Source organism: Rhea americana, unplaced genomic scaffold (genome assembly GCF_003343005.1).
Source record: "Rhea americana isolate MKP2758 unplaced genomic scaffold, rheAme1 scaffold_9, whole genome shotgun sequence".
In the NCBI taxonomy this organism is placed as follows: domain Eukaryota; kingdom Metazoa; phylum Chordata; class Aves; order Rheiformes; family Rheidae; genus Rhea; species Rhea americana.
In genome coordinates, this window is record NW_028187088.1 from 10,138,590 (window position 1) to 10,151,032 (window position 12,443).

Consider the following 12,443-nt stretch of genomic DNA (forward strand, 5'->3'; position numbering starts at 1 on the left):
TTTCTTTCTGTTCTCTGTGACTTTCCTTTTATCAAATACGCAAGGCATGAACATGGATATTCCGAACGGATGCCAAAGTGCAATCACTGAGGGGACTGCTGACAACTCAGAAAAAGTGATTTTTTTAATGTAGTATGGAATTTTTTCCACACACAAGATATCTTTAAAAGAAAGGAAATGGAAATCCAGCCCAAGTGATACTAATAGAAGAGAACAACTTGGAAGGTGAGATGTAAAATAGAGGTTAAGAGGGCCAAAAGCAAGCTTGAAGAACAAGAAGGCAAACACATAGTGAAAGTAATAAGGCATTCCTCAAAGACTGGGGAAACAAACTCCGGAATAGTTGGTGGGTCCTGCAAACTACTGTTATGCAAAGGAGGCAATAAGAGAGGATAAAGAGATTGTTGGAAGTTAAACGGCCCCTCTGCTTCAGTTTTCACTTCAAAGCAGGCAAGAGAAATGCATGGCCCAGAGAACTTGAGGCAGAATTGCCAGACAGAGTGTGCRTGGGGGGGTGGGGAGGAGGGAGGGAGGGAGTGAAATAACTCGAGAAATTAGATTGCAGTAAACTGCATTCCAGCACTAGGAACCAGAGCTGAAAATAAATCAGTTAAAAGCAGGTGTAAAGCAGACAGTCCAAAATAAAAGCCTCACAAACCAGAAAAGACTACAAAAAGCACAGTTTTCACAAACACAAATCATGCCTCTCTAACTTGTGAGAATCCTCTAAAAAGAGTTATCCAGAAAACTTGCATCTAGTGATGAAGAGCCAGGATTTTCAAAGACTTTGGAAGGTGCAGGGGAAATCTCCCAGTAGAGGCTATCAGAATTGTTTAGAATTGTTTAGCGATGGGTTAAGAGGTCAGGTCCAGCTAAGATCCAAGGTAAGAACAATAATCAAATCTTTGTTTGGAAGGAGGTTAGTAGACAAATAGTGCTTGAAGGACCAGCCCAGGACCAGAGCTGTTCAGGGCATTTATTAAGTTTCTGGGGAAAAAAAAAAAAAAAGAAAGAAAAAGAAAAGCGAGGTAACAAAACCTGCTGCTCATATAAAATGATGAGATTGGGCAATAATATGGAAATCTTCATCCTCTTAAATAATTAGGCGCTTGGGTAACACCAACATCAGATAAAAGTCATCACAGATACATGGAAGCCTAATAGAAGGAAAATAATTCTATGTATTTACATACCATTGTATACCAGTGATTGCCGAATTAACTAACATCTAGGCACCACAGAAGTCCCCGAGGCGAAAAGATATCACATGTTTGTGCTTAGCAGAAGAGTCATCTCAGACTAGAGAAAAATTAATAATAGAGTTTCTAAAAGGCAATGTAATGGAATTATAAAATGTTAAGTTATATTTAAGTGTGCTCACTAAAATAAGAACATGAACTGTCAGCATACTTAGATAAAAACAAGCTTAAATGTTTTACTGATTTGGAACTTAATATGGGGCTGTAAAGAGCCACTGAAAATGAAAGACATGGGGAGAATGTGTTATTTTTATGAAAGGGGATCTAATAAGCTATTTAAATAGTAAAGAAGTTAAAGCAAACTAAAGTTGTGGCTATGAAAATACGGATATCAGAGACATAGGAATTCAGAATTAAGATTGAAAAAAACTCAATTATTCATAGGTACAGAAAAACATCTTCAACAGAACAGCTTGTCTTTGTCCACAGGGAAAGTTTATAAGGGAAAATCCATGTCAGATCTACGCACATTTAAAGCTAAGGAAGATGAAAGCTACTTGCAAAGAGTTGTAAGCATTCCACATAACCCCTGGTCTTATAAAACTTGACTCATGCTCTTCCATCCACTTTCATATCTTGCATGGGTGGACTACTGCTTGTAGGGCTTGATGCATGTCTTAGAAAAATCCAGGTCTAATTCTCAGCCTGATAGCTTTTGCCTACACTACAGAAGCAATAGCAGCCTTTAATAGCTTTTCTTTGCAAAACAGCAAAACTGGAATTGGACAGGAACCAGAGTACGGAAACTAGGGAAGTAGGTGAGGCTATGCAATGCAGGCAGCTTACCTGGGAAAAACCGCTGGAGTGTGGAAGTTCGGCTACTTGGGGGGTGGGGTATGTGGAATTTAGGCCTAGGATATATTTTTTAACTTGAGGGAGTAGAAGAGACGTATCAATGTAATAAAAAAAAAAAATCCTCGTTCATTTCACATAAATCACATACTGTATCAGACAGTGAAAACGGGACAAYGAGGCTCCTGTTAGCACCTCCATATACATCTGTTCCAGGCCAAGACTCTACCTCACCCTGAACAAAGATTAAAATTTGTTTTGCAAGAGAACCAATGATTTTGGGGGAGTGAGTGGGGCAGGGAAATTACAATGTTCCACAGAGTAACTGCAAATAATACATATATATACATATACACACACAGAGATATATAATATAGTATATATTATATACTATATATAATATAGCATATACATAATACATATATTACATTATATATATAATGTGTATATATAATATAGTATATATATTATAATTATATATCTCTTTGGAAAAATATTGAATCAAAATTCTGTTTTTATTAAAATACTCTAATTTTCAAAGGCACACTTTGTGAAAAAAGTTAACAGTTTTGTTTTATACAAAAATCCACAAAATGTTTAACATTGAAATAGCATGATTCTTCTTTTAAAAAGTGATCAGAAAAGGATATAATTCAGAAAATACTTAGCTTCCAGTTTCTGTACCTCATTATCCATTGAGGTATACTACACCACTACTGTTGTGAGATATCACGATCACCAAAATCCCATCTGGCATCAGCCAGGCATCATGCGGCTTCATGAAAAAACTCCATATCCAGCTCACATATACAGCCTGAATTCTCTACCCATTGAAACACTGCAAGAGTTCAGATACAGGCTAGACTTCCATCAATCTGTAATGGAAAGCAGTAACTCAAGAAATTCCATTTTGATAGGCCTTATGTGATATATTTATTTCATTTTTTTTTCCTGTCTTAAGTACATAATTCACATTTCTCAAACTTTTTCTACTTTGAGAGAGTTTTTTATTAGTTTCAGAATTTTGCATTTAAATTAGACAGGAAATTCTCGTGTATAATTACTTGAGAAATCTCACTAAAATCCCAAACAGAATAAAACCCTTATTGCATGTGTTGGAAGTGTCAATACAGAAAGGAGTTAGCTTGTCATTTATAGTAGATGCCGTGCAATTGAGAATCCTAAAGTCATAGAGAAGACATTTTCACTGCACACCACTACAGTTTGGAAAGTTTCTCTAAACACAGACTTACTTCTGATGTCTATATGTAAAGTACAGTCTTGGGGTATAAGTGTCTATATATCTACTTTTTTTTTCTGTGTAAAAATGAACAGTCTCCATAACTTCAAAGACTATTTTAATCCACTCCCCCTACTGTTAACACAAGAAAGAGGAGTTCTTAATCACAGGACTACTTCCTTGTAGATGTAAACATAGCCATAAATACTTCAGACTAAATTATAGTACATATCAATTAAATGAACAGTGCATTTTAAAATGTACAAACTTTCCCCTCACATGCCAAACACCTTTTCTGGTATAGTACAATTCAAATACCAGCCATTCACAAGAGTTCTTCCTCTCAGTGCAAATTAGCATGGATATGCTAAATTTGGTCACAGAGAAAGAGCCAAAGAGAGACAAGGACCATGTTTCACACTATTCTGCTGAATATAAAAAGGAGCTCGTAGATATTAACTCAATTGTAAACTACTAAAAGGACCTATAAATGTTCTTGAAAGTAGCCTAAAAATAACTTCTCTAGATAAAAATAATGCATAAAAAGCAAGTAATTTCACTCACTTTTCCTCCCATTCTTATCCCCTTTTGAACTTTTGATTTTTCATCACAAAAACATGACAAGTTCTGCATTTAGTTGGGCATGGGGAGAGAAAATGTCCCCGCTTTCCAATCTTTCTGATTTCAGGCAGTTATATGAAAGCACTTAAACTGTTAAGCCCCAATGTTGGCTCTTTACAGTGGTAAAAACAAAGGCTGATATCTGTGGAAAACTAGCAGTCTCCATTTATCATCAGGATAAAGTCAGAATCTTTACAGTACCAGAAGGTGGAAGAGTGACAGATTTATCAAGGGGTTATGCCTGACCCACACTGTGTCTTGGAAAGGCACAGTTATTAGCGCTGAGGGACAAAATAAGTTTATATCAGAAAGAAAAGGGGAAAAGTAGATGTTTAGTTCTAGACTAAAAACACACGAGCAACTCCAGCTTAAAAAAATGTCTGGGAAGACAGTGAATGAGGCTACCAGAAGTCCAAGTAAATGTATTGCTCAAAGCTTATCACAAGGGATTTCATCTCCACATATGAAGGGTGCATACCACAAGGTATACTGTGATTTTCGCTTCAACTAATTGTATTAATCTTTTAAATTAAGGAACCAATTAAGTTAAGGAACTGAAAGGTTTCACATGGATTTTTACATTCACATTGTCTAAATGAAGACACTTCTCACTGGGTAAATCATGATACGTAACCCTATTCTAATGCATAAGACTTGGCAGGATTGGGCTTTAAATTACAGGTGGTTGAGAGAATAGCTTAACATCTCTTAAAACACATACACCTATCATCTGAATGGCCACTTGATATTAATGATTCCAAAACACAAACTAAACTCAACAAAAACAAATAGGCACAAAGGGAGTGGAGCTTGTCTTTTCCTCTTTGTCACTCCATAGATACAGTTCCCCAACTACCTATCTTGCAAGCACAGGGAARTTCCCCAAAAAACTATATTCAGTTTAGCTACCCCTGTTGACGCAATCCATAATCCCTGAAGCTCTTTATAAATCCTCAGCTGATCTATTTATGATTGTTACAAGATGGAAAAATAAGAGCAGCCGGTAGGCTCTGCTGAACTCAGCAGGTCTCYGGTCAATGTAAAAACGGCCAGAGGATCAGCACTCTGCAGCTGGCTTCCTGATGGGTTTCTTTTTTCTTTTTTCCTTCCTTCTACTGCATAAACAAACCTAGAAGAAAAGGCCTGCAGCATGGAGCGAGTATGCTGACACCATATGACACTAACTGCCATACCAATGGCAATTGCACATATGCCTGTTCATATACTTCTGCCAAATAATCAGTTAAACATTAACAATCACTTAAACTATTATAGGGATTAGCAAAAGCATCTGACAMCATGCAAATCAGACAAGAAACATGGACTGAAGGGATCACTTACTGACATGAAGATTTAATAAGTGAAATGAGATGAAGTTCCCTGAATCAAAACTTCCAGTGTTTTTGGAAGATAGCTAGAAATCCTATCTGTTGGCCTTAGAGAGAAAGCTAGCAGATTTTTTTCCATCCYTTAGTCTCTACTGCATATCAGCTGCACCCAGGCAGGCTTCTAATAAAAGCAAGTGACTCTCACGCAAACAAAAACATCTTTGTGACCTCTGGGAATGCAACAGTCCAAACAAACAAGCCAGGCAGTCAGGTGGCACAAGCAACAAGAGCATCTCAGGGGCCTTTCTTCAGCATCAGAAGGAAAGCTAAGTCACTAAAACAGAAGATGGTTTTCAGGAGAAAACTGAGGGTAAACCATCCTAGGTAGATAGAGTAAGAAACTCAATGGTTTATGTTTAATATGGGGGAGGGGGTAGGGGGTAGGGGTGGAGAGAAAGGCTACTACTGAATGAGTAATTTTTATTGTTCAAACTAAAGAAATGAAGTACTGTCCTACCAGAATTAAGGCAGAGTATCAGAACAATCTCTTGATTTATCTTTAACTTACTAGTTTGTACTTCACTCCAAGGGCACTTTCAATGAAAGCAATGAACTTCTGCTGCAAAAAGTGCCAGAACAATCACAACCATTCACTAGCATTATAACACATTTGAGTCTTTATTTTGAAGAATTTGTCACCAAAACAAACGGATGGGCATCCTTTCTAAATCCTAGGTTGAATTATACAGCCCTTCCTCCGGTGAGGCTCTTGCTGAAGCATCAACTTTACCTGCATAATGTTTGCAGAAAGTGGGCCTGTACTAGTAGTCTTCTCCATTTGACAGGCTGAATGTAATCTCTGGTGAGCTGAAGAAAAGATTCCAGTACTGAAACARAAGAAAGAAATTCAGCTGTCCCAAAGCAGCCTGTGGGCTCATAGWGCCATACTACTGCAGAAACAGCATTGCGTTAGAGGCATCATCTTTCTCACAAGCTGTTTCTATCTCCCTTCATGCATCACTTTCAGAAAGATTACAGACAATGTTACCTTTCTTAATAGAGCAGTTAATAACTCTTTACCAAAGTGCTTAACAAAGCATCACATAAGTCTTAAAATGTGCATTTTGAGCAAATGTTACTCCTAACAGTTGTTTGCACAATAAAATTCTCCTTTTGCCTGTAAAATATGGGAACTACCTACATGCAGCATCAAGTACATTTTAGATACTTCTGTTACAGAGGCGAAGACACTCTGGATCGTGAGCCTTGCATTGCTGACCATAGAGGGGCACGTGCACATGTGTTGCATTGTTAGGGCTCTTCTGCAGTTTGAGGCACGTGATGTGCGAGAGGTATAACTAAAACAAAACATCCGTTTTACTAATGATCCAGTCAAGACAAGGAAGCTTTAAACCCAGCAGTCAGAATATCTTTAATAGGCCGTGAAACTATTGCCATTGTTCTCATGACACCGAGAAACAAAACCCAACAACAAAACTGGTTTTGTGCCTGATATCACAAGGAATTGAATTGGAGAAGTCAATTTTGTCATTTCCATTGTTTGCCTCAGAGACAGACACTTCAGCTTCCATAAATACCTCTGAATTTACTACTTGTGTCAACCTACTGGGAAATTCTCAGAATGTACCCATAGAGCACAATTACCTGTTTTTTTACCCTCTTCATCCCCAGGGGCAGCCTAAAGCAACAGACTGACACTGACACACAGTCAAATGGTAAAGACAACAACAGAGTAGTCTGTCCTTCTCAGTGGGATGAGAAGAGCAAGATCAACTTTGTACTCCCGCCTGAGGAACTGGCTTCCTCAGCCCTGCTGCCAGTGCTCCAACTGCTGCGCCTGCATCCACTGCCAGCTGGACCAGCCCCACCAAGACAGCAGAGTGACAGGCTTGGTGCGCAGACGGAGGAGTGCTGAAGCAAAGATAAGCCCCCCCACACTTTTTCTCTCCTTCCCCCCCCCCCGCCTCCTCTTCCCACCTAGTCTGTCTGTTTTCCCCCTTGTTGCTGGAAGGAAAACTTGCACAGATGGTGAGTTGCTCCAAAAATATTACTTGAAGACAGCAAAATTCAATTTCATTTAAACTGCTAGCTAACTGTGGACCAGTGCCAAAACAGGCATTTGGACTGAGGTACTGGAAAATTTATTTTCTTTCTCTTCCTTCCCCACAGGCGCTCAGTGATGGTATCACTTACAACTAGATAGGGGAAGTTTGCAAGGTTCAAGCTATACTGGAACTCTATGGAAACTGATGAGGAAGAATGAATTTTATAATGTTCTCACGAAACATTTAATGAACTCTGAAATAGTACTGGCAGGCCTCAGAGGAGCAGGGTCCAGTTTGAAAGTGAACCTCACAGTTTGCTAAATGGTGATGAATGACCGCATTGGAGCCCCAAGCACCATTTATTCTCAGAAACTATTTTTATCTGAAAATCCCCAACCCCTGTAATGCCTTTCTATGTTGTAAGTCTTTACCCTTCTGTAGCAGCTGCCATTGCATCAATGGAACTCTACAAGCATTGTGCTCTTAGGGCGCAAATTAACATATTAATACATTTTTCTTAATATGAGGAAACTGGATTTTGCTTTAAACAGAGTCACTTCTACTTCTCACCCCCAGAGGCTATCCACATTGAAATCAGATTTTGCTATTTTAGGAAGGTGATGAAGGGCAGRGGCCTTTTAGGCAGAAGGGGATATCACCTAACTGCATCAATAATCTAACTGACTCTTTACTTCATTCCACTTTCCCTTTTCTTATCTTCCATGAAAGAGCCTCTCTATCTTTGCTCTGAGAGACATTAAAAGTAGTCTGCAAGATAACTTCAGTTTTCAAAAAGTCACTCRCACATATGTAAATAAGCATTGAAAAGAGAAAAGTTAGAAAAAAACACAACAATAAAATGAGACTAACTGTTCATATTTGTTGTAAACAGAAATCATAGTGCCACTGCAGAGATGGTGCCAGATATTTTAAACAATTACATAGTTCTATTGCTTGGAACAAAACAAAGYGAGGCTTACTGGTCAAGCATCTCCAGCTTTGAATATGTAGTCATATTTTTTTTTTAAAAAAAAAAGGACCCTTTCTATCATAATAAAATAAGCAATTGCTGAAAACCTAACACACTAACTACTTTTACATTGTCAACTATCACATAGAAAGGGTGTATCCTGCCTTAAAGATTTTAACTTTTCTTTTACTGGTGAAAAGATTGCTAGAGCCTGAAGAGGTCTGAAAAACATTAATGAACTCAGCATCACAGGATCAGCTCTTACAACCCTGAGCAAATGAAGTTTTAAGTAGCAAATTCCATACTGACTGCCAAATTGTATTTTCTGATTTGGATCAAGCTCATGATAAATACAGCGGTATTAAAGACTTTCCAGTTGATGGTCACCTGAGTCTGATACAACATTAATGCTTTGCAAAGTATATTGAAATAAACTATCTAGTTGTCACGTATTACTGCTGGCACCAGTAACATGATCTGAAGCGTAATTCACTGGGAAGTTAATGACAATGGAAGATACATCTTTTCTCAAATTGTTTGGTTGCTGCTATGTCAATCCACAGAGGCACAGCTCTTAAACAACTAAATGCTCTGTGAATTATTACAATAAAATGCAAACATCTATGTTACAGAAGACATTGTTCACTCCTTTGATTTAATTTTTCTGCAGTGCTTCCTGAAGAAAGTTGGTTGGAGACAACTGGTTCTTGCATTCAGATCTTCCCCAACTCTCCTCAAAAGCACTTTGAATATTTTTACAATGCCCACTTTTCTATTTTCCTCCATCGGAGAGAACATTCTACGCATTCAGAACAGCACAATGGATAATTATTTCCAAAGCATTAACTTGGAGCCATTGAGACTTGGATGTTTTCAAAATAAATCTATTGTACACAAAGGATTCTAGATTACCCCAGCTACTCTAGAAGCGAGTCTTTCTCCCTTTCTCAAAACGTCCATTCCCTGAGCCATCCCTGGAGTGCATTGTTGAGGCTGATCCTTAGTGCAACGAGTTCCATCAGTCAAAGCTTAACAGATACAAATAATATCAGGATATGGATATAAATTAGTGAGACAGACCCTAAATAGTTTTGACAGGTTTAGTAAGCATATATAGCAACACAGAATGCTATCCCTGCTGTCAGACATCAATATGTAGACAGAAGATTGGGGGCACCATGGAAACTCAGCGACATAAGAGTGGTATTGATTGGCTAGAAAATGAGGCTGCAATTTAAGCTTAAGACTGCCAGAGATGCCAAGAATGGAGAATGACCTCCAGCAGTGAATTTGCAGCATAAGCTCCCTGTGAACAAGCCAGTCCAAGAAGGATAAATCAGGGACAAGCTCACCAGGGATATGGGTCGACCAAATGCAGGCTACCCTAAGCAGATGAGAATCCCTGTGTGCGTGTGTGTGTGTGCGCGCGTTACAGTGACCTAGTTYGTTCAAAGACAGCATTCTGAATGGTTTATTATAAAGAGGGTTGAAACAAAGAGATTTCCTCAATTAAAGTCCTGAAATGAATCCTCTAAATGAAAATRCTTTTGATACACTGATCAACAAGCGGTTGTAAATATTGAAGCAAAGCTTACATTGTTACTCAAAGACCAGTTCCCACAGAAAACACCACTACTGGGAGCAAGGGCAATGAGGGGGCCTGAACAGAGCAACAAGTTTCATCAGCAAAACTAATTCCATCCCAAATGCCCTAGTGCAACATTTTAACAGTTTATAAATCTTRTCTTCCCTGCTGCAAAACTGCACTAAAATAAAACAGAGTATGTGTTAAATTAGTACATTTTCAGAACTCCAGTAAAAGACYATTTTTAATTGTTATCCAGGGACTCAGGAACAACTGTTCCCAGAGTGACCAAAAAGATGCATAAGATGAGTCTACAAGGTATCTTGCCAGAGCTGTTGCTGGTAAAATCAGTTAACTATTAATATTCAATTCAGTAAGAGAAAGCTGAATCTACACAAAAATGCCAGCAGTGGAGTTGACAGGAGTAAGATAYGCCTCAAGAGTGTCCTCAGTGTCAGTGCTGGCATAATGACATAACCACACTTTTTCTRGGAAAGTTTGTTTACAATACTGGAATACTGCTACATGGTACTGAGCTAGCACTAGTAGTAAAACCAATCTTTTGCTGGCAAGCATTTATCAGCCAAAAATTGCATCTCAAATAACCGGTAATAGATAGCTGGGTACTGGCAAAAGTCTGCTCTTCTTATGTCACTTGCACACTATAAACAAAACTTACTCATTTGTAAGGGAAAGATGTGTTGCTGGCTTCAGATTTCCCTCTCTTTCCATCCAAGAGCTCACTCTGGAGTCAGTAAGTATCTATCCCTCAATTTCACCAAAAACTCCCTAAGTAATAAGTCACCAAAGAGTTTGACTGGAGTCAAGAGCACACTTAAACCTCTTCTTTCTTGCTCTTTTTTAGAGAGAGTCACTAAATTATGCAGTGGTTTTCTTGCTTTTGTTTTTTGACTGGCCATCCTAACAAAATACCTTCTCCATCCAATTCTATCCCCTATAACAAATTAACAACTTTTTTCACAACTAGGCAGGTCTTTTTTTTTGGGGGGGGGGGGGATTCTTTTCAAAAAAAAATTTTTTTTTTTTTTTTTTTTTTGGGGGGGGGGGGGGGTCATTTTAAATAAAAATTTTTTTTTTTTTGCTTTTTAGTAAGGAAGGAACAGAAGCACACAGAATAAACTAAATTTTGCTTTGTAGATCAGCTCCAGCACACTAGTCTATGAAATACAGGAGAAATATTTCTTCATAACAACCTTACCTGTACTCTTCCTTTCTCTCTCTCTCTCTCCTACCCTTCCTCTTCCTTCTTAATACAAGCAGAGTTATATACTCTATCCAGTCTTTTCCCAAAAAACTCAACTTTACAAAAAGCTCAGAGCAATCAAGGTCTGAAGGGGAAATGGGAACAGAAAAGAAAGTTCAAGGCTTGATGAATGTAAGCTAATATGTTCTTAAATGTTAAAACACCTACCACTATGCATAGCTGCAAGGCTACATAGAAAAAAAGATTTAATGCATGTCACAAACCAACCTACAATGCTCCTAAGAACCAGTTAATATCGGACTTACATCCCTGAATCCAGCTTCTGAGTACACACCACTAAACCAGCGCACTGTAGCCATCCACCGCCACAGCACACTGCTCACGGGGCTGAAGGGAGGAGTATGCAACATCCAGCTGGAACAAGTAAGACCAGACGAGCTCCCAAAGAATTAAGACCTTTTTTTTTCTTCTTCTTTTCCCCCTCAGTAAAGAGCTCTACTTTTTTAAAAAGAGAAGACCAGAGAGGGGTAAGGAGTTAAAGAAATACATGCTGGAGATCGTGGCATTCTTGCCGACTAATCTGTACACTCAGTAGGAGAAAATTGTATTTTCACCAATGTTAACTCTACTTTTAAGAGGAGGGGATGAGGAAGGGGTAAGAAGCTAGAGGAAACTGTGCTGGAGACCATGACTTATTTGCAGAATAACCTGTACCCCCAGCAGGCGAAAGCTGCGCTTTCACCCGTGTTAACTCGGTTTTCTCTGAACCATCCTTCCAGAGGAAACGGCAGGCATAAACTAGCGGCAACAGTTTTAAAATAGATAAATCGGCACTTTCTGGATTCAGTTATTTCACCAACAGTAAAGTAGGGTCCAGCTCGACTTTAGGATAAGTCCTGAGGGGAAAAAAAATAACCGGTTAAGGTGCTCAGCCCGAGGGCGCCACTTTACCCCCCACCCCAGCTCCGCAGAGCCGGGGCAGCCGCCACCCGGGGGCGGGGGAAGGAAGGGGGGGGGGTCCCGCCGCCGCGGCGGAGCTGGGCAGCCCGAAAATCCTCCCTCCTCTCGCCGCGAAGCCGCCGGCGGCAGCGCCCGTGACTTACTTGGAGCTGCGGGAGGCTCTCGCCCTTCAGCCGGGAGCGGCGGGCACGGCCGGCGCGGCGGTCCCTCCTCCTCCTCCTGCCGGCGGGCGGGCGGGCGGGCTGCCTGGTGCTGCTGCTGCCTCTCCGCCGCGCGCCCTCTCGCTCTGCGGCTCGGGTTTGGGTTTGCCTTTTTTTTGTTTGTTTGTTTGTTTTTTTGCTTTGCCCCCCCCCCTTTCGGCAAGATTTTTATACGCGGGGGCCGAGGGACCCCCTTC

At 39.7% G+C, this 12,443-nt stretch overlaps 1 protein-coding gene across 3 annotated transcripts in view; it reads right to left on the reverse strand.

Annotated features, from left to right (window-relative positions):
- The window catches only part of PTN (pleiotrophin), an 86,493-nt gene extending 74,056 nt beyond the window's left edge, over positions 1-12,437 (reverse strand). For 2 of the 3 annotated variants that reach the window (XM_085324113.1, XM_085324116.1), the window contains exon 1: positions 12,190-12,437. The gene's annotated coding sequence lies outside the window, so the exon portion shown is untranslated. Of the gene's footprint in view, positions 1-6,030; positions 6,128-12,189 lie in introns of all 3 variants that reach the window. The other variant, XM_085324115.1, reaches the window with a different exon arrangement.
- Between the last annotated feature and the right edge of the window lie 6 nt (positions 12,438-12,443).